Consider the following 8,762-nt stretch of genomic DNA (forward strand, 5'->3'; position numbering starts at 1 on the left):
ACCCCGTACTTTTACCTAGCTTAAATTCATCCCAAAATTATCAAAGACTTACTTTAAAGATGAATACACTTTTATACATATGTAATTTTCAAGATTTTCCTTTTCATTGTGTGGAAAAATTGAAAAAGCTTTCCATCTATACCAAATTCGCCCAAATCCGACACCCGGGAGAAGAGTTAGAGCCATTTTAGTAAGACAGTGTACCACCTGGAACTCTAGCGCATCACGGAGGTAGTCCAAATGGCATTTTCATTTTTCAGTAAGACAACACGATATCACCGCGTCGCGACACCAGCCTTTTTCTCAATTCTCACTTTCCTGTGTTACTCCGAGGTCATGGTACATCGTGCCAAAAGGGAAAAATTCTCAACCAGTGAGGCACCGCGATGGCGCCGCATCGCGCCATCAGCCCAGTTCCCAATCGTTAGTTTTCACTGACATGGAGCGATAGCACCGCGCGCGCCAGGTGCCTAAATCGAGTTTTCAGTGACAAAAATTAAAAACTTTCTAGGGGCATAGGGTGTTTTTCCATGACCCAGATCAGCCTTTAAACACACAATTATGCCCTAAATACCCTATTATGTCATTTGTCCTCACTTTCTCTCAAGAACAAAATCATTCTCTCCAATGAGGCAAAAACCCTAGTTCAAGAAATTAAGGTCAAGCCCAAGAAATCCTTCAAGAACTTCAAGAATCTCACAAATTAAGGTATGTTAGATGTTCATCTATGGGTTTCTTTCACCCATAGAGTCCAAGAATCCCTTTTTAAACCTACAAGATCTCATATTTATGATTTCCATATTTGATTTAGATTGAATTCATGTTCATGATATTAGTTAGGTTCCAATCAATGATTTAAATGCAAGTTTCATGAAATTAAATAACATATGTGATGAATATGTGATTATCTTGATGAACCCTTGAATGTACAAAGTGATTAATGCATCTATGATGTTAATTTGGTTTGCGATCCATGATTATGATAAGATTCATGAAAAATAGAATAGTATTTAGGGAGAATTATATGAATTACATGCTAAACCCTTGAATTTGCAATTAAGTATTATATTCATGATGTTTATGTAATGACCATTATCATGTGAAATACTCATGCTCCCCAAGTATTTGCTAAAATACCTATGTGAAGTAGATAGAGGAATCATGAGATGTTATTATGAGATCTTAATCATGTATAAGCTTATGCCCTACAAGTGTTTGATAAATTGCTTATGGGAATTGACTAGTGAAGGAATGACATATTATTATGTAATCCCATTCATGTACAAGTTAATGCATTACAAGTGTTTGATGAAATGTCTCTATGAATGAATTATGACCAAGTGAACATTGTTATGTTATTCAAGATTATGCTCTGCTTTACTTTTCATGCTATCGAGTCCTGGGGGTATTTAATACCCAACAATTTAGCTGGTTACCTAGAACCAGTGTCAGTTATAGAATAGTATCAGTCATGTCACAACCAGTAGTACTCTAGTCAGTTACAGAACTCAGGAAAACTCAGTAAACTCAGTCTCAGTACAGTCCCATTCAATATACTCAATTCAGTGTCTTTTAGTTGGGAGTAGGATTTAGCACCGAGAGAGTGTAGCGATCACGGCTTCCCCGTCAGATAGGCAGAGTCATTAGTAGTAGTCCCTGTACTCAAGAACTACGTAGCACGCGTAGTATGAGGATTCACTCGTCAGACTAGGTTTGACTACCTCCTAGGGGTAACCCGTCAGATTAGGTTTGGCTCCGCCCAGGTGTCACCCGTTAGTTAGGCTTGGCATCTTAGTTTTCTTGTGTTAGTACCCATGGTATGGTATGAGAACCCTTCCAGCTGGGGTTACAGGTTGGACCCCAATCAGTTCAAAGAGGGGCATGTCGGTTAGATGATTACCTCCCACAGTTTTAGTTTCAGTTTTGGTCTTCACTAGGGAACTCAGTTTAGTTCTACAAAATCAGGACTGTTAAACACAGTCAATTCAAAACTAGTAATTCAGTTATTAGTAACTCAGATATCAGTTACGCAGTTATTAGAATTTAGTACTTAGCTTAAAAAAAGCTCAGTTACAATATGTATATAAACGTACAATATTTCATACTCAGTATTTGTCGTAGTTCAGATTATCCATGTACTCTCATGTTCAGTTATTCTATATCATTTAGTCAGTTATTGTTCATGCATATGAACCCTTGCATTCAGCCTTAACTCATCTAGCATACTAGTATATTCCCGCGTACTGATGCATACTTTACTGTGCTATGATATTTCATATTATAGGTTCGGACGCTCAGGTTCCCGACCATGCATAGTAGATTCAGATTCAGCTAACAGTAGAAGATTTAGTGGTGAGTCCTCATCATTTGAGGATATTCTATTATTTTATATTTTCAGTAGATGTAGTAGTTCAGTAGATGGAGTTAGTTAGGGGATTGTCACATCAACTCAACTTTCAGACAGATTCAGTTAGAGGTTTTTCAGACTAGATTTTCAGACATTATTCAGTTTTACAGATGTTATATTTTATCAGTATTTTAGATGTTTTGAACCTTATGACATTTTAGCCCATTTTTCGCATTAATTACAGTATTATTATTCAGTGGTCATAGTAGATATCATTCATGGGTTAATTTATGGTCCTTTAGGGTTGTAAGCACCGTGTGACGACTAAGGGGTAGTCCCAGGTCATTACATTATCTTACAGGTCTTCCTAATTTTTTGATTTGTTCCAATAGATTACCTATCAGTTGCAATAAATAGACTATATGTTGCAACAGATTGTATATCTATTCTGTTGCAATAGAGACTGAGAAACATCTGCATAATGTAATATATAATAAATCTATATCAACAGATATACTATCTATTACAATAGATAGACAATCTGTTGCATTGTAAAAAATCAACTTTCATCAAACATAAAAAATTGTTATGGTGTTTGTCTTTCGACATCTTCTTCTTTATACACAGGCTCCAAGAATTTAGTTAGTACCCCATAAGCCCAGATCTATTGTATTTTTTCCATAATGGTGTCGCAGAGGCTGGATATTTCTATGCCATTCAGCAAACATTCGATGTATACAAGCATGTACGGCCTGCGCACGACACCGGTTTGATTTTTTTGAAGGTCCATGCCCTTGTTTCGACCTTCAAAATCCCATGCTTTCTTCATCAAGTCTTTCGCTGCCTAATGATCCATCAGTTTATTCTACCTCAACAAGATAGGGAGTAACTCCAATAGTGGTTGCATGTGGATAAACAAGTGTTATCGGCAAAGATAGGTAAGTTGCAGTCATAAACCTTAATCTTTTCTTTCTCGAGAAGTATCTCAACAGCGAGAAAATGTTTGACTTCTACATTCATGACTGTAAGAATTCTCTTTGCCTTGGTCCAGCTCTTGTCGTGTGGATATGACCTCTTTTATCTAACATAGTTAATCATATCTTCCTCCCATTCGTATGTAGAAACTAACCAATCAAATTCAGGGCCATCGAGAGTTTCATCTAGATCCTTGAGATCATTGTACCTATTCTTGAAATTGTTGTGAAAGTTGAGGTCCATTAACCTATTGTCAACATCATAAGCATCCGGGTATGCTAATTGTCTGCCCCTAATGAGGCAGAGAATTTCATCAACATACTGTGATATAAGAAGACAATTTTAAATAGATTTGTATTATAAAGAAGAAAAACATAGTAGAAAGAGGCAACGGATGATCCATCTGTTGCACTGGGTTCTCTGAATCTATTCACAGATTACCCATCTCACGCAACTTATATAATAGATGTTTAATCTGTTGCAACAGAAAACCACCAGTTGTGCTAGAATACCCAACTGTTGCAACATATGACACATCTATTATGTAGCTTCTTCTTCACGTAGTAGATTAGAAGGATAGGTTAGGAAAAGTAAACTTACCTTATCCACGTACCACTTATGCATAGCTATCATAATCCTGAAATCTTGGTTGTCAAACATATGCATGGTGTGTTAATCTGTGGGTTTCTTCTTCTTGGGATACTTTGCATTTCGCAGTTCCATCCTTTCTTGGTCGCTAAGTGCTGCGTATATGTCCACCTTCTTCAGTGGCCCCGAAACTTCAATAAATTTTGGAGAGGAAGGAGTTGCAATATTTTTTATTTTCAAACTGTAGAGTATTTGGCTAATTTTTCTTTTTATCCTCCTAATTGCCACTGTAGGAGTGTATGGCTCCTTCACCTTCTTAAATGGTATGAAACCCCTCTTATATTTCAATTCCTCAGTAGATTTAAATATAGCCTCTAGTTTTTCAAAAAGTTTATCTTGTCTGTCCTTGCACACTTTGCATTTACAATAAGAACATAAGGGTAAAGAGGGGTGAGAGGTACAACTGTAAGGGTAAGAGGGACTGATGTAAGGGTGAGAGGAACCTGTGTAAGGGGTGATTTTAAATGTATTTATTTTTTCTTGAGCGTCAATATGCTCATCATCATGACTGGAAAAAGCATCAGTATTAGGATGGCTGCCACCAATATCAACAACTCCACCAACAATACCCCCAGATGAAGCACCCGGATTTGTTATAGTAGGTTGGTCATGAAGAGCATCAACATTAGGCTAACCTTGCCTGAATGCTCTTTTTATGGCTATTGCTCCATTCAATTCTTTCTTTATTAACTTCACCGTTAGGTCTACTATTGTATCAACAAGACCTAGAGTAATAAAAAAACTCATTCCAAACTCCTGCTCAGTAAGCACGATCCAAGGATGCACAACCTATAAAAAAGACAGATACATTTAAATCATATAATAATAATTTGCATTCAATTGGGTTACATGTTTACACAGTCAACTTATGTAACAAATGATCTATCTATCGCAACAACTGATCTGTATATCGCAACGGATGGGTAATATATTAGATCAAATTACCTTTGTGTTGAATAATTTGTAGTATATGGGTAATCTATTGAGTTGGGTTTAGAGAACTAAAGCAATAGAAGGTTAATTTATCACAAAATATGGATCATCTATCGCAACAAATTACCCATCAGTTGCACCAGTTACAGTAGACGAGTAATTTGTTACAACAGACGACCCATCTGCCACAACAGATGGAACATCTATTTCAATATCTTTCTTTGAGTCAAATGATTTTACTCGAAATAAGACGTACTACATCATCTGGAGGGTTAAAAAGATCAGCCTCCTTAATTCTTATGTTTCTCTTTGCAGTCAACCACCTAAGGATCCTTGGATGAGAAACCTCATCCGGATAATCCTTGACCTGCTTTCGGGGGAGAGGAATAACTTCAAATGCCTAGGCCTAAAATGTGTAAACAGGAAGCAACCAAAAAAAGTCATAATAATTATTCAATATAACATAAAATAATGGATGAGTAATAAAATAGTGAAATTTACCATGAAAGCCCAAGGAAAGCCATGCAATGTGATAGTCTTTAGGGATAGCTTTGTCAGTAAATATTTGGCAGTCAAGTTGTAGTTGTCATATCCCCAGGGATAATCATTGAATTTCTCAAAATCCTCAGTAAGCACCGATAAATCATCTTCTATAACTTTCTTGACGTCTTTTACCAATACAATGGAATGGACAAACCAAACCAAGCATAATTTCTCCATGTACTGCTTTGTATGGTTTTATCCTTGAGATCATCTATCAAATCCGCCGCATTATAGCTATGTCCAGTAATGTCCAATAACCCATCTATTTTTTCCTTGCGTTTGTTGGTTTTGGTGTGTGGTTGCTTGGATAATGCCTTCCTTCTATTTGATGGTAGTGGTGGTTTGGCTGTCCTGCTTGGCTTGGACCTTTTGTGGGGTGTTTCCTTGGTGAGAGGTTCTTCTGGACGATCGCATCTCAAGCCCGTTACTATGGCAAAATTTTCTAAGCCAAAAAAAACTGGCATGCCATAGTAGTTGAACTAGATTTCATCCATCTTTTCCCCCTCCTTTGAATATTTATCATCCCCCTTGTACTTGATCCTATGCTTGAGAAAACCATAAACCATGCTCATTTGGAAATGGGCAGTATGGTCCTCAGGTAGCTCAAGAAAGTGTCCAAAGCAGTTCTTCTTAAAAAGTACGTCTATGTTTTCATTCTTCATAGTTCGCCTAAATTCATCAAAAGATTTCCCCAACTAACATTTAAGTACAAGATCACCAGTTAGTTCTGTAGGGTCATCTATTGGCATCACAACTTGAAACCTGTCAATACTAATAGTTTTGGCCGCCTCATGATAGGATTTTGATCTTAATTCACTCCCCATTGGTGATGCATTATCATCATGTTGATCATCATCCTCTTTCTCACTTTTTACTTCTTTCTCTTCTTGTTTATCATTATGTTGATCAACATCCTCTTTCTTACTTTCTACTTCTTCTTCTTGTTCATCTTCTTCTTTTTCCTCCTCACATTTATTTTCCTCACAGTCTCTATATACCCTTCTCCACCTCTCTTTTCATAACTTTCCTCAGATTTATTTTTTTTACTGAGATTGTTCAGGAAGTTCCTCCGAATCCATCTGTACTCTAGCCTTTTTTGTTGGGTGGTCAGAAGTTGATCTACTATCAGTTTCTATTCTTTTGGAAGGCATCTTTTAAGGACAAACAACTGAAAACAAAAAAAACATTACATTTGATGTCTGCATAAATTTTTAAAAAAAGGTAAGACAAATTTCAATAAATTATTATATGCCACATTACATAAAAAATACTCCAACGGATAACCCATCAGTTGGAACTGATGGGGAATCTATTTAAACACCTATTTAATATCTCCCAATAGATGCTCCACTTGTGGAAACAGATGGAGCACCAAGAACACCACCAATGCCACCAACAATGTCACCAGTACTACCACCAAAAGCACCAAGACCATACCTAAGACCACCAATGCCACCAATACCCGCATCAAGACCACCAAGACCACCAACACCACTACCAATGCCATCAATACCACCACCAAGAGCACTGACACCACCACCAAGATCACCAATACCGACACCACCACCAACAACCAGCAACAATACCATAAATACCATCCAACAATACCACGACAGTCAATAAAATACTGTAATAAAAACTAGGGTTTTATTGGGTTCTTTCTATGTTTTTAGCATCAAAAACTCAAAATTCTTACCCCATTCTCGAATGTAATACAACTAAAAGTCTTCTTTTTCATTATTATCTAAAAATCCCTAATTTCAGAATAATGAATAAATGTAGAACTCTTTTTGAACTCTATTACCTGCCAAGATAGAGAAAATGACAGATACAAGCAAAAATAAAGTAAAAAATAACAACTATGTGGTCGGAAATAGGAAGAAAATCAATCTGTTTTAAAGGGTTGAGCAATATTTTAAGTAGTTGTTGTCTGTATTGTAGAGATAGAAAGAAAAGAGTGAGAACTTGAGATTTGAAATGATGGAATATTTTTTCTGCAAATGGATGATTTGTATTGGGTTGATTTGTATTTTTTTGGAAAAGAATGACAAGCTTTGAAATTATTAATTTGGTCCGAATTGATGTTAATTATTTTTTAAATCAATTGCAAAGAAATCTATTGCAACAAATGACTGAGCTATTGAAAATATTCAAACCAATATTGATATATGTTTCTACAGATGACATATCTATTTGAAAATCTTTTTTTAAAATTTTAAAGCAATCTTTTGTTCGAAAGAATAATGATAAAATACTACTAAAGCGGTAAAAATTAATTCTTAGATAACTCCATTTTGCAAAATAGACACATTGAAAGTTTTTTTTAGGTTTTTTGACACATGTCTTGAAAAATTAAGCATTTAGACACTAGGTTGACATCATCACTTTTTATATACAATCCTAGAACATACATATTTTATTGGGATATATTGTGTGTCAAGTCTATTGGGATTATTCTTTATAAACCACATAGTTTACTATCAACTCTATTTCAAGTCTATTAAAAAATCTAATTATTCAAATGAACAGATGAACAGTCAAGCATTTATGACACATCAAAAAATAGTTGCATATCCACTCATACCCTACGTGGATTGGGTATACGCTATCTCCTCCAATTCCACTGACGCACGCGTCTACCTACAACTGATCAGAAAGACCAAAGGCTTCTATTTTGGTCTATATAAACAACCATCAACTATACATAATATTCATCTTCTTCAACCCAAAAAAAATGATAAATACTGTCAAATGCTGAGCATTCTATTCGGACCACAAAAGAGGGTTTATTTCCAGCATAGACGCGACATTCTCCTCCTCCAAAATGACCTAGACCGTCTCTTCAACGGTCTAGGTCAGAACAGAGAGAACCTTCACCGTGAACTCTGGCGTATCACTGAATTTTTATGGGCGATCGTAGAGAGGCTGAACATGCAGCCCGAGGAGTTCATCACCCCCCACCATCCCTTTAGTTTAGGTTTTAATTTTTGTTGTTGTTATAGTTGTAAGTTCATTGTAAAGAAGCTTTAATGGCTAGGGAATTGATTAGATGAAAGCTTCTTTCTTTTGCCCTTTTGCTCGTATTTTGCTATAAATATGGTGTTAAACCATTGCTGCAATGAACTTATGAAATGAGTTTTTGAAATTTTGTTGCAATGCCCTTTCTATTTATCTCTACATTAATTATACAATTTTATTTTTGGTTGAAATTTTGAAATTTCTCCTGTTAGAAGATGAATGAAGCAGTTGTCAAACGTCAAAACTAATAGTCTATAGTATATATATATATATATATATATATATATATATATATATA

This window comes from Capsicum annuum, unplaced genomic scaffold (genome assembly GCF_002878395.1).
Source record: "Capsicum annuum cultivar UCD-10X-F1 unplaced genomic scaffold, UCD10Xv1.1 ctg2517, whole genome shotgun sequence".
NCBI lineage: Eukaryota > Viridiplantae > Streptophyta > Magnoliopsida > Solanales > Solanaceae > Capsicum > Capsicum annuum.